Raw genomic sequence first — 17,478 nt, forward strand, 5'->3', positions numbered from 1 at the left:
AAGATGAATAAAATACTATATTTTTGATAAAGACAGGATAAGTTGTACTGATTTCTTCTTTTGCCTCAAGCTCTGGTGCTCAGTGTGGCACTGTGACGAGGTGAAACGAAAGAAAAAAAATCTTCCACCCCTGGGCCCCCAGCACTGTTTCTCATTTCTTCGAAAGTTGGTAGCTAAGAGCCAGTCAGCAGACTTGTGTACGCCAGTGACCTCTAGATGCTAAAGAACGTGTTCTAACGTGTCTTGTGATACTGGGTACACTTAAGATTGGGGTTTGAGGCATCTACTGGCCCAGCCCCTGGCCTCTTTCTATCAGTTACAATGTGGGAATTGGAGCTAGTTTCCTGGGTTCGCCCCACCTCAGTCAATGCAGCCCCTCGTGACCCTGGAACTGTTGAGCAAACACCAAGTGAAATAACCCGATGCTCTATTAAAGGCTGGGGTTTAAAGGTCAGCTTTGTGCTTATCGGCTGCTAGTCTGATTCCCTCCCTAAATGACTCTCAGGGCGTTTTGTGCTTGCAGTATGGACTGAGAAGATGAGCATTGCCGCTCAGAGCGGGGAGGGACTGGATTTGGAAGGAGCTGTCATTGCCAACAGGAAAACAGCAGGTCAGGAGCAGGCGGAAGATGAATGGAGGTCCCCCGGCAAGGAATGCTTCCTTCTGAATTTGACTTAGAAATCTAAAGGTACCTGTGGTACATGTGGTGGCTTGTGGCTTTCCGCTCTTTCCTGTGAAAATCAGAAAATTTCAGACTAAGCAGTTTCGTAATTTAAACGTTGTCAGCAGGCGGATAATGAGTAATTAAAGGACAGGTTTGTCAAAGCTCATATTTATCACGAAGAAACCAATTGTGGAATTTTGAGCTTTCAGGTCACTTTTCCTCTAACAAAATCTGGGTATGGGAAGCCAAATTTTTTTTAATATATTAGATACTTTTATTTCAATCTGAAGGAAAATTCTTCTAATACTTAAAATGTTTTACTGCAAATATATCATTGTAATATATATTTATGAATGATTTTGGGTGAACAATAGTGAGTAAGAGAAAGAGTCACATGATGTACTCTGAGGCTGCTGCAGAACACCGTCTGCAGGTCAATGGCACTTTAAGATTGCAACATGTTGTTTGGTGACCTTCATACCACTTGACTGCACGCACCTTAATCTCTCTCTCAAAAAACGCTGAGCCTGCTATAGATTGGTCGGTTGTTTTTTTTTTTTAAACCCAGTTTTTCATTTACCTACTACTTTATAACGCCTGGTTTAATTTGTACAGAAGGATGAAGTTCATTATTACATAACTCAGAAACCCATCTTTGAGTTTTTAGGAAAAATAAGTTCAAGGGTTGTCATGAATTGAGACTGAAAGACGTCAGAGATAAACCAGGTGGTACACTTTGAAGAGGAAAAGTAAAGAATGCCTCAGAAAAATTGTAGAATAGGTACACAAATGCATGAAGGAGAAGAAAATGACACTTTTAGTAATAAAGGATCTTTCAGACTTTGAAACTTATAACTAAAAGTTCAGAAGTAAGTAAATGTTGGAACAAAGCCGCTTTTGTGAGGGCTGCCAAGGTGTAAATATGGAGTCTGCTGGAGATCTCACTGTCCAGTCACCTGCCCCTTTGTAGAAATTGCTTTTTGAGTATTCAGTCTTTATTTCTCAAGAATTAATACAAAGACTTTTCAGACTATGAGAAAATATCACATGGTCCCTGAGCTACAGTTGTACGATATACCCATGAAAGTTTTCTTTCTTAAAGAATTAAACAAGATTTTCAATTGTCTAAGTAAGAATATTAAAGTTGTGATACTTTGTTCAAAGGATCTAGTTTCCTTCCTTCCTTCCGTCCCTCCCTCCCTCTTTCCTTCCTAACTAACTGCCTAGCTAGCTAATTCTCCTTCTTTCTTCCCCCTTCCCTCCCTCCCCCCTCCTTCCTTCCTTTCTTTGCTCATTCATTCTTATAACGTCTACTTGAGCACTCAGATTATCTTCTTTCTACCTTTATAATTATTAGCTTTAAATCAAAGCATTTAGTCTCACTAAGAACCTAAAAGCCTAGTCAGTATCTTTATCTTTTTTAACCTCCTACTATTCATCCAAGCTTAATCTTCTCTTTTTCCTCATTATTACTGTAATTACGAAAACCAGCATATATATATACATACACACACACACACACACACACATATATATATATACTATTTAGCTAAAAGATAAGGCTAATATTCTTTAAGCTGTATACCCTATTTTGAAAAATCTTCACTTACCTCTCTAAACAAAATGCGAATAGTCACAGAATTTGTAGACAAGCATTATCAGAAAACCATTAACCTGACTTTCAGTTTTCAGGAGAGAAAGTAACAAGTTCCAATGCAAATCAAAGCTGTTGGACTAAATGTCGGTCTATTAATAAGCAGGGGGAACAATTTAGCTACTTCCCCTGCAGAGCTAAAATATAGTACTGCTATCTTTTTTCCGGTGGTGTTCTCCAATGAGGGTTACTTGGTCCTGGGAATTTCCTGTCAAAAAGCCCATTTCTGTCGATCAGCCATTGCACGTTCCTGGGAATGGTTAATGTGGCAGTGGTGTGGCAGACTGAATTTTAATATGAAAGTGGCCTGCCCCAATTTCAGAAATAGGTCATGCGTATGTGAACCCATGAAAACAGTTGGGAGCAGGTTTAAAGTAAAGAAAATTCATTATACTGAATTACAGTGTTCATCATGCTTCTGTTGAACATGTCTGTAAGTAGCTTGCATTCAAGAATTTGAAATCGTTGTTTCTTAAGAACTTTCTGTTCCCTTTGGTCCTTTACTTTTCATTGACCGGCTTTGCAAGCCCTGTTTTGTTACTCCTTTAACTAGCCACGTGCCTTCCTATCCATCACTCCCTCCCATCAAATTCAGAATTCTGACTTTGCCTTCCAACTCAAGCCACTCCTACTTTCACTTCCTTCTGTCTTACCTTTGTCCTTGACCTTATTTTGGCTGGTTTGTTCGCCATTCTCTAAATTCATACTTCCCTGGCTTGTCTTTGTGTGGGCTCCTCTGTCATTTATTTTTAACTAGTGGCACATCATCCTTCACTGTCATCCACTAGCTTGCATTCTCCTTCCCCTCCAAAGCCAGCCGCAGGTATTTTCTTCTCTGAAAGGACCTTCCTATATTCAAATATTAAATTTTGTACCCAGAACTTGCTAACTCTTGACAATTTGAATATGCATTTGGTCAAACAACCTGAATTTGTCGTAAACTTTCAAAGACTAAGACTGTAATTTTTTATGTTTTATAATCTTGTGACAGGTGCTTAATGGGGTACATCTCAGTTCAGGAAATGGACTTATAGGTTGTGGCCCTGGCAAGATGGCAGGTAAACAAGTCTGTTTTAATAAAGACCCATATAGTAAGTCTGCTTCTTTATCTGACGGAATGAGTCAAGGAAAGGCCTGCTTATCTGTGTATTTTAGCTTTCCTAACTGATAGCAATCGTCTCTGTAAAATTGTTTATATAGTAATGTAAGGTGATCATTAATATTAGCAACGTTGTAAATTTCATAATTTAATCTCATTTGGCAGTACTGCCTTTCTCAGAGTTAAGCAATAACAGTTTTTCTAATGGAGACCTTTTTTTTTCCTATCTTAACCATTTTTAAGTGTACAGTTCAGTGAAATTAAGTACATTTATTTTGTGCAACCATCACCACCATCCATCTCCAGAACTCTCCACCTTGCAAAACTGAGACTTTATACCCATTAAACAATAGCTCCCCGACTCCCCTCCCCTCCAGCCCCTGGCGACCAACATTCTACTTCTGTCTCTGTGAATTTAACTACTCTCAGTGCCTCATGTAAGTGGAATCATATAGTATTTGTCTTTCTGTGACAGGCTTGTTTCATTTAGCATAATGCCCTCAAGGTTCATCCAAGTTGTAGCATATGTCAGAATTTCCTTCTTTTTTAAGACTGAATAATATTCAACTAATGGACACTTTTTCAAGAATTTTGCAATGGCATTTTGACCCCTGTCTTGTGTTTATATGTCGTTATGCTGATTATTTCATATATGCAAGTCTTTTTCTTTTTGTAGTTATTAAGTTATACCCCTGTCTTTGTTGATAATCACTGAAATTAGATTGTGGTAGTATTAACTTGATTTTCCTTAAATTCTCAACATCATAAAGCATTCACAATTAGTAATAATTTCCTATTTTGTGATATATAGGAAAAGATACATCTTTTATATTTTCTTATGTCAAGTGAGAAAAGGAGGTAGAGTTTGCACGTTCTGCTTCAGCAGCCCAGGGTTCGCAGGGTCAGATCCCAGGTGTGGACCTGTGCACCGCTTCTCAGGCCATGCTGTGGCAGGCATCCCACATATAAAGTAGAGGAAGATGGGCACAGATGTTAGCTCAGGGACAGTCTTCCTCAGCAAAAAGAGGAGGATTGGTGGCAGATGTTAGCGCAGGGCTAATCTTCCTCAAAAAAAAAAAAAAAAGAAAGAGAGAAAAGATTTTGTAAAAAAAAAAAAAAAAGGCCATTTTGATCACCAAAATACACATTACATTAGTCACTTCTCAGAATTAGACACATTTTAGGCATTTGCAAAAATTAAAAATAATTTTAAAATATATAAATTAAGTTTTTTCTTATTAAAATAATCATATTACAAAACATTTGGAGAACAGGCACTACAAAAATCATTTATAACTCCATCTCTCAAATGTAACTTAAAATTTTAATGTTTTTCCCTCCAGTCCTTTTTGCTTATACATATTTTTATTTACATGGTTTTAATCATGGTGTGTTATCATGCCTCTAATACTCTAAGAAAGAAAAGCTGCCCAACAGAAATCAACATAGCTTCAAAAGAATGTGAACTCTGTTTGATTGAACTCAAAAGCACCTTGGGAAACACAGTGAGAAAAGCACAGTTAACGTGTCTTTCTACATCAACGTTCTGCTGTTCCACTGCTGGTTGGGTGGCAGGCATTCTCTAGTGACTTCACTAGAGCTGGTGGGTGCCATGCAACTATTGGCCATAATTATGGAAAACAGATCTGCTGCTGGAAAGTTGAAGGAGACAGGGACAAGCAGAGACAAAAGATGGAGACCCTGTGGGCATCTTGGCGGTGCTGAGCTCCCTGCCTTCTGCAGTTCTTCCTCAGAGTCTGAGGATGCCTCATTATCCTTCCATTCAAGCTCCTTTTCTGATTTGCTTTTTAAAATCGGGGTTCTGTTTCTTGTCACTGAAAGAGACCAGACTAATCCTTCTTACCTTTGACCTATTTCTGTACTGTTTAGGTTTGTCTGAATGATTTACTAGCATGATGCACTTCAAATTGATACTACCACTCTTCAGTGAAACTTCACCCAACAATCAGGCGGGTGTCATTTCCCCTGTGCCTCCATGACTGGGACCTCGTAGGTACTTAATAAATGTTTACTGAATGAAGTAGTCTTGATGATAAATACTCTCTTTCACTGAAACCTGTAGCAATCTTCTTGGGCAGCAAGAAGCCACTACTTTTCTTTGTAGTTCAAAATCCTGTGATAACATGTAGTTGGCCACTGAAATATGAGTCCTTCTTCCCACATCTCGTCGCATTTGAAGAGCATTGATCACTGACAAATTCTAAGCACAGAAATGATCAGACTCTTTTGAGTTCTCTTGGCTTTCATTGGTGATTTATCATCCAATCTCTACCCCTCCCTTCCCTTCCAAGACTCAGCCCTTAGAGTTTTGGTGTATAGTACTCTAAATTTACCTTAAGGGTGACTACTATTGTTCATCCGAAAAAGAAGGTCCTAGTGTCACTGATTATACAGAGGATAAGTAGAAGTAAAGATATCCCTCTGTCAGGATAGTTATATAACTGACCACTAACAGCTGGTAATTGAACTTAGAATTAATATATTAACATAATAAGATACAACAAAACATATTCCCTTTGGGATCAAACCTTCCCCATTACTGCAAAGAAGGGCATAGTGTGAGAAAGCTCTCTTCCTAGCTTATGGCTAAACTTAGTTAATTGTTACAGAATGGTGGATTGTATAGACTACTCAATAACATATAAAAAGAGCTGACGAGTTTTTCTGATGGTAATGTATTATAATTTATAACATTCATTAAATGCTTCAGGTTTTTTCCTAATTGAATTTAAAAATAAATGCGTAGTTCTTTGAAATTCCATTGAGTTGGTCAAAAAGTAATTGGAAAGTGGATGATATGCTTGCTAATTTTATAATTAAATTGTGTGTTGCTAATAAGTTTTAATCTACCTTTTTAAAAAATTACTTGATTTTTTAAAATAAAAACAGAGGCAATATTTGCATAATTGTGTTCCTTATGATCATGGGGGATGGAAAATTTGCAAAAAATACTTTGCAAGGAGAACAACAGTATCAGCCATTTGCAGCTGGGCTAGCATGTAGTATATGTTGAACTGTTACTTATTCCCTTTAGGAAAATAGGGGTTTAATTAATTCTTTATAATATTATTACTTGATGCAGTGCTAACCCAAAAGATCCAACTGTATGTACCACTACACTATTTTATAAATCAAAGAAATACTGCCATCAAGACCCTAGACTTTGATTAAGATCAGAAGGACAGGAAAATGGCAAAGGGGAGGAAGAGGCCATGGCAATGCAGGAGGAGACTCTAGCTGTGTACTCTGGGTCACCCGAAGTGTGACTGCTCCTTCAGGGCTGTAAAAGTTCGTGCTATTCAGGAAGTTCTTTTGGATGATCTAATCAAGGGGCTCTTTGTTAAAAGTCTAGGACAATCAGTTTAATCTCTTGTTTATCTATTTGTCAAATTAGATAACAAACACCCCCCCATCTACCTTCCTTCCCAACATATCTTTTGTCTTATGAATATGTGCATGTCTCATCAATTGGAATATTAATTCCTTGAGGGAAGATGCTACAGAACATGCGTTATGTAAAGAAATATATCTACCCTCTGGGAACTTAATTTCTTATTGAGTAAGATAAAGAAACCACCCAACTAAAAATACAGTATGTTTCAAGTGTCATAGAAATTGATAGAGTTTATCAGTTTGTTTAAACTACAGGAAGTAGCTGAAGAATAGGTTGACCCCTGTTTCCCTAGGGCCCAGCCTAGGACCCGGCACATAGTAGGTACGCAAACTAATAAATATTTGTTACTGTTAATGATGTTGATATAAATAGATGTTGAAAAGCTTCTATGGTCAAATAAGTTTGGAATATTCTGGGTTAAAGTGAAAAAGACTATTCAGTCTCTAATATGCTAAAGTACATTGTGAATTTCCAAGAGGGTGGTACAATGTATTTGTCTGACTAGGGAACTCTTTACAGTTATGGAATAGCTTGTAGGACTTGCATTCACTGTAACACACTTTGGGAAATACTGCAAAAACAAGAAACACTTTGGTGATGATAAATGTTCAGTGAGGCTACATGGAGGGGGGCTCTGTTTTATTGAATCCCACTGTATTTGTTTGCTATTGCTGCTGTAACAAATTACCACCAATTTAGTAGCTTAAAACAACACAAATTTATTATCTTGTGGTTCTGGAAACCAAAAGTTCACAATAGGTCAGCCAGGTTTTGTACCTTTTGGAGACTGTAGGAGACTCTGTTTTCTTGCCTTTTCCAGCTCTTAGGGCTGCCCAAATTCCTTGGCTCATGGCCCTGCATCACTCTGACCTCTGCTTCTGTCCTCATATATCCTTCTCTTGACTCTCCTGCCTCTTTCCCTTATAAGAACCCCGTTACTATGTTGGGCCCATCCAGATGATGCAGAACAAGCCTCTCCATCTCAAGATCCTTACCTTCATCACATCTCTAAAGTCTCCTTTGCCATGTAATGTAACATATTCACAGGTTCCAGAATTAGGATGTGGACATCTCTGGGGACCATTATTTAGCCTTCCACACCACATTGTATTTCCAAGACCGTAAAGGGCACCCAATAAAGATTTTCTGAAAATCATTGAGTGATTGAATTGAATGGTTTTGGTAAAGCTCTCTGAATTATGCTGGTGAAGGAGAAGTGGACTTCTGAAATCGTCATTATAGTGGGCCTTGCAGGAAATTTGAAGAGTATAGGGTTTTTGTTGAGAAAGATCTTTCCAATATGGATAGTGTTCTGAAATGATCATTTCGCAGTGACAGAATGCATCTCTGCAGAAACACACATCACCCCCTCAATAATCACTCAGCATGCTGACCTCCCTCCAGAACTGCTTCCTGTGTTGGGATTGTTTTGTTGGGGCCAGACTTTGAGTGGGAGGAAAGTGGAGGTTGGCAGAGCTGAGGGGGAAGAGACCAGAGTGGAAGGAGCAGAGAAGGAATTAGCCAAATCTGATGGAGAGATGGCTTCTGGGATGATTCCTGTTAGAAGCCGAGATGGCTGATGAGAAACCCACTCCACCATTGCCCTCTGAGATAGTGCAGTCAAGTAAGAGGACACAAAAGACAGACGTCTTCATTTCCTAAGAAGGTCGTGTTCGTTGTGTCTGGCTTCTTGTTTTTCTGGTCAATCATTGTTTTGTTTTTATTCTTTATAAAATAAACTTTATTCTGATGTTTATTGTAGAAAATAAAAATTACCTAGGCTAATACTCAGAGATAGCCACTGTAACATTTTGGTATATTTTCTTCCAATTTTTTTCCCTGTGTATGTTGATATATCACAGAATCAAGACAATGGTCTAGATATAGTTTTATATCTTATTTATGCTCATTCGACTGGGAGAATTTTCTCATGGCATTAAATATTCTTCAAAACATGATTATTTAGTGACTGTGTAATGCACTTTGGGATATACAACTATAGTTGAGTGTTCATGCCTCCTGCTAACGTAAATGATACAGCCTTGAATAGCCTTGCATTTCATCTTTTGCCATCTTAGCTGCTTCTACATGATAGTAGATGCAACTAAAGGGCATGAATGTTTTTATAGTTCTTCTTAGACAGGCCAAAGGTATTAATTTACACTCCTCCTGGCAGCATATGAGAGTGTCTGTCTCTCCTCCCTCACACTCAGCAGCATTAAGCATTAATCTTTTAACAATTTTTAAAATGCTTATTAGACATTTATAGTAATTCTTTTGTAACCTCTTGATCCATGTCTTTGCCTGTTTATCCATTGAGATGTTAATATTTTGCTTATAAACTATTAAAGACACTTTGGATGTCATATCTCTAGAAATTATTTTCCTAGTTTGGTGTTTGCCTTTTAAGTTTTAATATTGTGCTATCTGATATATGCATTTTTTTCCTGCTTATTACTGCAGTCAAATCGATTATTACTTTCTGACAGAGTCTACTGCTTCTGTGTTTGGAAATTCTTTGCTTGGCCCAATATCGAATAAATAACCACCTATATGTTTCATAATCCTTTATACTCTTTTAAGTTATATATTTTTAAAATTATTTTTAATTTAATATGTAATCCATCTGTAATTTAGTTTGATAGGATGTGTGAGGTAGACATATAGTTTTTAACTATTCAGATAGTTACTCCAACACCATTAATTGAATAATCCCTTTTGTCTTCATTGAGTTGTGATTAAATCTATCTTGAATTAAATTGGTATATACATTTCTGTATGTAGGCTCTCTGTTCTATTTCTTTAACCATCTGTTGAGTATCGTAGCAGAACCATATTATATTTTGTATAGCACATTTCCATTTCTCATATGGCAAGCCCTAACCCCTTCATTATTCTGTTTTAAATGTACCTTAGCAATTATCATCTAACCATTCTTCAAGGTGAATGTGGGAATTAATTTTCAAATGAAAAAATTCTGATGTATTCTGCATGGAATTATGTAAAAACTATGAATTATTTTGGAAGAGTTTGCATTTTTATAATTTTCAATCATTTCACAGTCTGCCTCTGTTTTTTCAAGTCTTGTTTGATGTGACAGAAAAATTGTTTCTTTATACAAGTCCTGCATGCTTTTTTAAGGTTATTCCTAGGCATTATATACTTTTTATTTAATTATATTTGGGATTTTTCCTATTGTTTTCTAATTAGTGCTTACTATTATCTGGAAGTTATTGATTTTTATATTTTGTTTTTGATTCTATTTATTATTGATATACATTTTATCACCCAGTTCTTCTGAGTTTTCTTAGTAAACAATCATATTACACCAAATTATGATTCTATTACTTTTCTAAAGAGCATACCTCTTATTTCAGAATTATGCCTTATAACATTAGCCGGAATTTCCACAGCAATGTTAAATATACTTAATGGTATTCTATTTTTATCTTGTTTCTGATTTCAACAGCTATGATGGGTTTTTCTAACCATGTTAAATTTTATTGCATTCCTAATATGCTGAGAGTATTTTTTTAATCAAAAAGGGGTTTTGAAATGTTATAAAATGCTTTTTGAGTAATTTGGTAAATTGTCTGTGAGGAGAACATAACATGGAAGCCAGAGTATAAAATTTATGGCCAAATATACCTGGGCTTAAATTACGCCTCTTCCTCTTAGAATTGAATTGAGAGAGTTATTGGTCGTCTTCCAATTTCAGTTTTTTGTGCTGTAACATGAGGATAATAATATAAATATCTTGTAAGGATATTGTGAGTATTCAATGAGAATTGTTTGCGATTCACCAGACTTGACACAGAATATCACATTTAAAAAAAATATTGTGTAATTTTTACCTTTGATCTGTTAAAATCGTATACCATAACCACAGATTTCCTAATGTTTAATCATCTTTTTATTCTGGAGTAAAGCCTACTTGATCATGATAAATGTTTTCTTAATTCATTGCCGTATTCAATATTTGTTTCAGATTATTGCATCAATTTTCATATTGATTTGGTTTTAGTTGAATTTTTACGCTGTGTTGTTAGTTTTGACAACAAAATGATGGTAAGTTCAGGTAATAATTGGAAAATTTTTATCTTTTTCTGTGCTCTGGACTTATGGGAATTATATTTCCCTTGAGAAGTCAAAAGAAGTTTTGTGTGGAATTTTCTATGCCTGGATTATTTTTTGAACCAGATAATGCTTTTTCAACTTTTTAAGATTTCTTTTTTCTATTTGTTGTTGTTTGTTTTCTCTAATCATTGGGTCTATTCAGTGTGTCTATTTCTGTTTGTGTCAATTCTGGTAATTTATGTTATGTCTAAAAATTGTCCCTTTGTTAGAATTTTTAAAATAGTAAGCATGGAGTTGAACATAGTATTCTCTTATAATTTCTAAGATTTTTCTCTCTCCCTTTTTCTTGGTTTATTGTATAATTCTGAGGTTTATTTGACTTATTTTTAAGAACTATCTCTTGGACTTATTTAGACTACTGTTTTTGTCTCTCTCACTTCTTTAACATAATCTCATAGTGATTAAAGCTTAATTTTTATGTACTTTTGACTCTGCAACCTCAAAAGTCGTCATCGGTAGTCCGCGATCATTTCTTGAGTGCCTCAAAGGCCATCCTTAAGAGAGTAGTTGGTGTCTATTTTCATTCCAAGGCTGTGAACTATTGTGGACCAGTCTGCCTGGGTTCACATGCCAGCTCCACCAGTGACAATCTGTGTCATCTCCAGCAAGTTACTTAACATTCTTAACTTAGCTTTAACAGGTTAGAAAGTACTTAGACTTTCTATGCTATAGTTTCCTCATCTGAGTGTGAAGATATGAAGCTCTGAGAGCAGTGCCTGGCATATAGTAAGTAGTTTTTAGCTGTTGTCATTATTATATTTGAGAACTAACACTATGGTTGTTCTCAAGGTTACAGCATATGAACAGAGTGAATGGAAAACTTGAGGATAAATTGAACTTTAAAGTGTTCTTATGTGGGAGGGGTGTCCAGACTTTAGAAGAACCAGACACTCTGAAAAAAAGATACAGCAGGTATTTAAAGAAAAGAAAAAACCAGACCATGAAGTTACAGATAATCTGTTCAAAATCTTCATTAGTGGAAAACAGCAGTCCCTCACATGCTTATCCCATCTGTGTGGGTCGTCACATTATCTGCTGACATGTATATTCCAAAAGTCAGAGATAAACCTGTTTTCTTGAGGGAGCCAGCAACTTACAGGAATGGGGCTCAAGTTTTTTTTTTTGGGGGGAGGGAATTAATTAGACAGGATGTTTCTCTTTGGAGAGGGCTGTCTAGTGGTGCAAACTCTTTTTGTTTTTCTCTGTCTGCCATGTGAACAGCACACCTAATCATATCGGCGGCAGGGCACGGTGTTGTTTGCTTTCTCACAGTTGTCACGTAGGCAATGTGAGGTGATAAATTATAAAGGTGATTCAAGCATATATGTGGATTATACTGTGCTTTACATTTATTGTCTTGGTTCATTCAGTGATATTCCCTTGGAGTTGCTAGGCTTCCTAGAATACTTTCTTAACCTCTGCTACTGACAACATTTTCCTGTACCTCCCCAAAGGGAGAGGCATCTATCTATGTGCCTCCACTGCTTTCAGGATAAAGTTCAAATTCCGTGGCACAGCACAGAGGGCCTCTCCAGGTCCCGCTCCTACTACTGGTCCTCACTGTGCCTTGCCATGCTAATCATTGTGGCAGAGGAAATTCTAAAATAGCCCCCAAGATCCCCACCCCCTGCTCTGCATAACCTCTGTAATCCCCTCTCTGCTGTGGACAGGACCTGTGAATATGATGGGATTGTCACTCACTTCATTACATAAAACTCCTTCTTAGCAGAATGAAGAGAGAGATTCTTCTGCTGACCTTGAAGAAACAAACTTTCATACTACATGGCAGGGAATGGCGGGTGACCACAGAAGCTGAGAGCACCCCCTAGTTGGCAACTAGCCAGAAAATGTGAACCTCAGTCTTGCAATGCAAGGAACTGAATTCACCTAACAACCAGTGAGCTTGCAAGGGGACCCCAAGCCTCGGATGAGTTTGCAGCCCCAGCCAGCATTTTGATTTCAGCCTTGTGAGATCCTGAGCAAAGAGCCAAGCTAACCTGACCCATAGGACTGACCCATGGAAACTGTTAGATAAAACATTTTGTTTTAAGCCAATTTAGTAATTTGTTATGCAGCAATAGGGAAATAATGCAGTCAGCTAGTCTTCTTGTGCTCTCTTATCACTGGTCACCTGTTTTTCTTAGCACAGTTGCATTCCATGTGTCCCAATCCAGGGCTCAGTTATCATCCCTTTGGCTTCCCCAGACTTGTCATCCTCTTTTACATGGAAGAAAATTATTTTCTTACTCTATGTTTGGCCTTTGTCTCCTTGAATTATTTTTATTCCTAAAACTATTATCAGCTTCATATTCTGTTTTTATATTCTATTATATGTATTTTGTAAGTTAATTATTTTACATTCTTCAAAACTCAATATTTCAGAATACGTATCTGAAGGAGTGAAGTCATTGTTGTATTTGGGTCTTGGAACAAGTGTGAATTAAGCTGTGTGAGTACTACAATGGCTCCTGAGAGGGTGATCTCTTATGGTAGGCTATGAAGTTCCAGCCTTGGCCCTATTAAGGTATTGCTTTTTATCAATAATTTTAGCGAGGCTATCGATTACATATTTGTCAAAGTGGTTGACATGAAGCCTGGAAGCATACACATAATTAGAGCAACAGAATTAGGATCCAAAGCGATCATTTCAGGTTGTAATGATTGGCCAACTCTAACAGGTTGAACTTTAATTGAGTAAGTGTAAAAACCTATAGTTAAGCAGAAAAGAAAAAACCGCTCTAGAAACTAAGGGTGGGGTGAGACAGAATATGCAAAGATATTTAAATTAGTTGTTTACAAGTTAGCATAAATCAGTGATATTTTGGGACTTTTAGTAGAGCTCATTTGAATCATAAAGTTAATTTTAGACTCTATTAATGAACTGTTGTGTCTAGAACAAGAAGAATAGTCTTCCTCTGCCCCATGTGGGTCACACCACTCCTGGAGGATTGGGTAGTTCTGGGCACCTTCTTTAATGGGGTCATAGATAACCTGGAACTTCTCTATTGCACAAGGGCCAGATGGGTGAGCAGATTTGAGATCATGTAAAATATTGTGGAATAATCTGAGTTGTGGATATTTTGCCTGTAGAAAAGAAGATATCTAAGGATTAGACTTCCTTTCCATGACTTAGGTGAATAGAAATCATAGAGAAATAGATTTTTGCTTATATTAAAGAAGTAACTACTAACATGTACAAAATAGCAAAAAGGCCTGGGCTGCCTTTGGGAGTTACTGAGCTCACTGTCTGTAGGATGTACAAGTAGAGGTTTGGGTGGAGGAAAGCAGATTGGTGAAGAAGGCTTTTGCATGCATTGTCACCATGAGAGAGTGATGGACTGAAAGACACCAACACATGTAGTTAGAGGCCAGAAAGTTTCATTAGAGGTAAAGAATACAGAAACTTACGTATATAGTTTTATAAAGTAAGAGGTAACACAGCATGATCCCAAGCAGAGGATTGGCTCCCCAGATTACCCAAAGTCTCCCACGAGAGGGCATCTACCCCTAAATTAGGCTACCCATGTGGCATGCAGAGTCCTCTGCATTTGAGAAGCTGCCTGTAGCTGATGCTGTTAGTGGTCCACCCAGATCCCCTTCCATGGGCTGGTGTACCCATCCTCCAACTGCTGTGGCTGCTGTCTGCCAGCTTCTTACATCTCCACCTTCCCCTGTAGAATTGCCCTTGACTGATGCCATCTGCCTCATCTAAAGACGCCTACTGCCCCCTTCCCTGGGGGCAGCCCTTGGCCAATGACTGGCAGATGCAGAGGTACAACAGCTCCGTCTTCTTATCTCTGTGCAGCACAACCTCTGAGGATTAAGTTGCACTCCAGGGTTCCTGGTGGGATCAAGCTGGACTTCTCCTGACACCTCATCTTTGTTGCCTTTCCCTCTGCTCTGTCATGCTTCCCTCACTTCCTCATGCATCTCCCCTGAGAGCCCTGACTTGCACAGGAATCGTCATCTCAGGCTTTGCTTCTAACAACCCTTTCTAAGACACCATCTGTGCCTTTTTGGGGGGGATTTATGACCTCCTGACCCTCTGCATACAGGAGTTTCTGCCATTCATCTATCCTCTTACCCAGTGCTAATAATGGGGCCAAGATATCACTCCTCTATATTTAAATTCTGGGACTGGGTGAAGAGAAGGTCATTTTGCCAGAAGCATCCTTAGCAGCCTCAGTCTTTGTCCAGCAACACTGGAAGAGATGCCCTCCAAGTACCCTCCCCACTCCCAAGTCAGTGCTTGTGTGGTTCTCATAATACCACTTTATGCCTTAAAGCACACAGTGTGCCTGCACACACACATACTCACACACACAACTTCTTTTTGTTCCTTCTCTGACCCTGGTAATGCTACCTGACTCTCTTAGGGAGATGAAAAGGTTGGAGGCTTTGCGTATCTAGCAACCATGTTCCAGGGGTTATCAGATTAGAGAAACATGAAGATTAGTTGGTGTCTATCTCCTTTTCTCTTTTTAACTGCCTACAGACATCATAATGGGCACCTGGCTGATCACCAGCCATACAAGGTGGTGTATGAGAGAGGAGGAGGAAAAGCTTGGTGTGGCGAAAAGAGGCCTGGTTTGGGAGTCTAGATTGATGTGCTTAATTCCTGACTCTGGAGTTAAGCTGGATAGCCTTGTACCTTCAGGTCATGTAACCTTACTTAATCTCAATGTCCTCGTGTATGAAATGAGCAGAATGTGCTTGCCCTACCTAACTGACAGGTTTATGATGACCAAGTGAGATAGAGCGTCTGAGGGCATCCTAGGAAAGTATAAAACCCTTGACAAACGTGAGATATTACTCAGATACTGTATTAAAATGCAGTTCTGTTCATGAAGAGCTTGCAAAATAGTAGGAGAGCTGAGGTATGAAGACAAATAAAAACTATGTAAGGTGGAGATGGTCCACATCATCAGGGAGGCACTGAGTTCTATAGGAGTGCAGAGGCAGGCGAACTTGTTTCCTCCTGGGAACATTTGTTCTTTTGGCCCAAAAGTATGTTCGTCTTCTTCCCTGTATTTCCTTTCTGGCTTAGGGCATGCAGTCAGTAGGTGGGTGTTGGTGCCGTCAAGTGAATTCTAACCCCTAGCGATCCTGGGTACAGCAGAGTGGAACTTTGCCTGGTCTTTCTGTGCCATCCTCTCATCTTCTGGTGCTATACTGGACAATGCTGCACTGCTATTCATTGAGTTTTCCTGCCCAATTTTTTTCAGAAGTGGATGGCCAGGTCCTTCTTCCTCGTCTGTTTTAGTCTGGAAGCTTCACTGAAACCTGTCCACCATGAGTGACCCTGCTGGTATTTGAAATACCAGTGGCACAGCTTTCAGCATCACAGCAACACACAGCTGCCACAGTATGACAACGACAGACGGGCAATGTGGCTTCCTGACAGAGAAACGAACCCAGACAGGGCAGTGAGAGCACCTAATCTTAAACACTAGACCACCAGGACTGGCTGAAGACAGCAGGACACTTGCATGAATCCAGAGAAATAACAAAGATCTGTTACCCCTTTCTATGCTTAATAGAGAAAAGGGCCTGGTCCAAATACATGTGATTCATGCAGGAACTGAGTAATCTCTTTATAGAATCCACCCTTTGCAATGAGACTTAAGGGTGTCCATTTTCCAATAGATTTCACTACACCAGCCAGAACTGAGAGCTGGAAGTGTTTCCATATGTATCTTTTTTTTTAGCACTGATTAGCTGATTCTTTGATCATAATGTGAGCAAGTCCACATTATTATTAGTTTACCTAAAGTGCCCAGAGCACCTCCAAGAAGCTGGACAGAGATAGTTAGATGTACGTGATCTTCCAGGCCACCCAACCCGAGAATAATGGATACTCTAAGCATGAAACTGCAGCCTCAGAATCCATGCTCAAGGGCAGTGCCAGAAGGCCTGAAGTGTAGAATGCTTTCTTGCTAACTTGAATTGTTATCATTTTTGACAGCCAAGCTTAGAGTGAAGCTGAAAAATACTAGTTGCTCTCAATCTAATTGACTCAAACAAATGTATTTTTTAAAACTCAAAAAATAGAAATGAATATATATATATATATATATATATATATATATATATGTATTTTTTTTTTTTTTTAAGAAACCTGACTCATGAGTTCTGACTCTGTCTGTCTGAGTCGAGTCATGGATCAAAGCTTGCGCTGTGGACTGCTGTGTGTTTATGAATGGTGCCATCCTGTCCTGAAGGCCCACACAGAGAAGCTAGAGTGATGCCTGTAGTTCTTACCTTCCCTCACAGCGCTGGGCTTTCCTCTCTGTGACTCCGTCTCCTGTCATTACTCTTTCTTCTGTTCTTTTTTTTTCCCTAGAAAGGCAATAGCTCTTCTGGTCTCCTTTGCGTATCCTTTATTATGAGAACAGCCCTGTCCCCTGTCCTTACTCCCAGATATATCCCAATGTTGTTATTCCAATATTATTTCTTTCTCTTCTTTTCCTGAAATAGGGACCTCATTGTTTTCTGACTCATCTTGGGGT

At 38.5% G+C, this 17,478-nt stretch overlaps 1 protein-coding gene across 34 annotated transcripts in view; it reads left to right on the forward strand.

Moving 5' to 3' along the window:
• THRB (thyroid hormone receptor beta) overlaps positions 1-17,478 on the forward strand; it is a 360,916-nt gene that overhangs the window by 35,809 nt on the left and 307,629 nt on the right. For 5 of the 34 annotated variants that reach the window (XM_070577456.1, XM_070577451.1, XM_070577476.1 and 2 more), the window contains exon 2: positions 524-688. The exons of 26 other annotated variants lie outside the window; for them this stretch is intronic. The gene's annotated coding sequence lies outside the window, so the exon portion shown is untranslated. The remainder of the gene's footprint in view (positions 1-523; positions 689-17,478) is intronic. 3 more of the 34 variants (XM_070577478.1, XM_070577446.1, XM_070577468.1) reach the window with 1 other exon arrangement.

Source organism: Equus przewalskii, chromosome 15 (genome assembly GCF_037783145.1).
Source record: "Equus przewalskii isolate Varuska chromosome 15, EquPr2, whole genome shotgun sequence".
Lineage (NCBI taxonomy): Eukaryota > Metazoa > Chordata > Mammalia > Perissodactyla > Equidae > Equus > Equus przewalskii.